The sequence below is a fragment of the Lynx rufus genome, unplaced genomic scaffold, assembly GCF_022079265.1.
Source record: "Lynx rufus isolate CCGP_SWC_20201006 ecotype Redwood Valley unplaced genomic scaffold, mLynRuf1.p SCAF_1, whole genome shotgun sequence".
NCBI lineage: Eukaryota > Metazoa > Chordata > Mammalia > Carnivora > Felidae > Lynx > Lynx rufus.
Genome location: NW_025814823.1, coordinates 210,104,862 through 210,106,961, shown reverse-complemented (window position 1 = coordinate 210,106,961; position 2,100 = coordinate 210,104,862). Strand labels below are relative to the sequence as shown.

Here is a 2,100-nt window from a genome sequence, read left to right as displayed (position 1 = left end):
TGGAACTACTGAGTTCAATAATAAACTACTGCTATTGTGGTATCAGTTAACTATGCCTACAACAATGATGCTTAACAAACAACCACAAATTTTCATTACCCTTACGACAGTAGGTATTTATTTAGCCCATGAGCTAGCTTGTGGTTGGCTGATGCAGGCTGTGCTTGTTAGGGGCAGCTTGATTGAGGCAGCTCTGTGCCATGTGTCTCTCATCCACCTCCTGGGACCAATGGGCTTATGGAGCATGTTCATTTCATGGTGCTGTCAGAAGAATGAGTGGAACATAAAGAAAAAGTGCCAAAACTAAAAGACAGATGTCAACAACAATGCAATGCAAGGCAATAAATATTAGTACAGCACATTAACAAATGGGCTTGTGTAATCAGGTAAAACCCACTATAGCACATGCAAATATTATGTCCAGAAAATACTGTTTATTTTAAAAGAAACAACTTCCAAGCTTTGCACAGTGGGAGTATCGTAGCCAATGAGTTTCATCCAAGGCACGATTATTGCTAATTTAAAAGAAACAACTTCCAAATTCCAGATACTGGTGAAGTTGATCAATATCTTTTTTTTTTTTAATGTTTGTTCATTTATTTATTTGGGGGGTAGGGGAAGAGAGAGAGAATCCCAAGCAGGCTCCACACTGTCAGCACAGAGCCGGACGCTAGACTCGATCTTATGACCCTGAGATCAGGACATGAGCCAATATCAAGAGTTGGACTCTCAAAGAACTGAATCACCCAAGCGCCCCGATTAAGATCTTCTAAAACTTTGTAACAGGGACTCTCCTCTGCAGCACATTCCACATTTCCATTTCTGTCCTTCTTTTTTTGATTTTTATTTTTTTATTCTTTAAGCAAGCTCTGTGTGCCCAAGGCAGGACTCAAACTCACGACCCTGAGATCAAGACCTGAGCTGAGATCAAGAGTCAGTGCTCAATTGATTGAGCCACCCAGGTGCCCCCCATCCCTTCTTGTACAGTGACATTTTCACATTGATGTCATAAAACAGATTCCAGCCTATTTTAGAATATAACCATTTGATCAATACAGGAATGTTCATTTCAATAGCAAGATTCTTCTAGGCAGGGAATGAACGACAGCAGGAACACCTCATAGTAAGACAAAACAACACCCAAAAACCCTGTTGTGTCTGGTACTGAAGATCTAGTAGGTGCTCTGAGATTCAACATTTTATCTTCAAGAAACTACAAATAGGATGGTTTCCAGAGAGAGTCCCTTTGTTACTGAATTTTCTTCCCGACCCAATTTTGCAGAAACCTGGTGGCATGACCTTCAGGGCATGGGAGAAACATGCTGCTTATAAATCTGGTTTTTAATATATTTTAATGTAATGATTACTGCTCTTTTGTGAATGTTAAAATTATGTTCTTTTAAGTCAGACTTTAGGGAACACCAACATTATTAGTTTTCTATATAGAGTAAGGGCTATAACATTCCAACTATATTTAACTTAAAAACAATTTGCCTCTAGACATAATGGTAAACTCTGTTAGTTAAAACAAGCAGAGCAGTCAACCAGATATTCTAGAGTCTCATCTCTCTCATCCATGAACTTTTGCTCATGTTGTTCATCCTCAGCAGAATTCCATATGAATGTCTCTTTGCCCGACCACAAGCTAAATATTTTTAAAGGCAGCTCAAAGTCTGCAGAAGTGTGTGTGTGTGTGCACATGTGTGTATGCGTACATGGATGGATGCATGATCAAGCACTCAAAAACACAGATATCCAAAGAAGCTAGCCCCAATGAAGGTAACTTTATGGAAAACATTTTAAAAATTTCATGAAATGTGACGGTGGGAATACCAGACCTGTACAAAACTAGCACTGGGGAGTTGAAAGTTACCTGGAACCAAGGCTATATACTCTACTTCTCAGGAGCCATGTGACCTACTCTTTGGTCCTCTTTCTCTACCAGAATCTTTTACTCACCAGAACATAGTCATGAACTTCATGGCTTGGCTTCTCAGCTTCAGCGACCACTGCTGGCTAAAATGTCCCTCTGTGTACCTTAGTTCCAGGCTCTGAGAGAGGGATTGTGATTAGGTCAACACTGTGACCTGTGATGAGCCC

General features: G+C 40.1%; 1 non-coding gene across 1 annotated transcript; it reads left to right on the top strand.

Annotated features, from left to right (window-relative positions):
* Positions 1-458: 458 nt before the first annotated feature.
* LOC124522922 (U4 spliceosomal RNA) lies at positions 459-596 on the top strand. Its single transcript, XR_006964869.1, has one exon. It is a non-coding gene; the product is annotated as a U4 spliceosomal RNA (small nuclear RNA).
* The last annotated feature ends 1,504 nt before the right edge of the window (positions 597-2,100 follow it).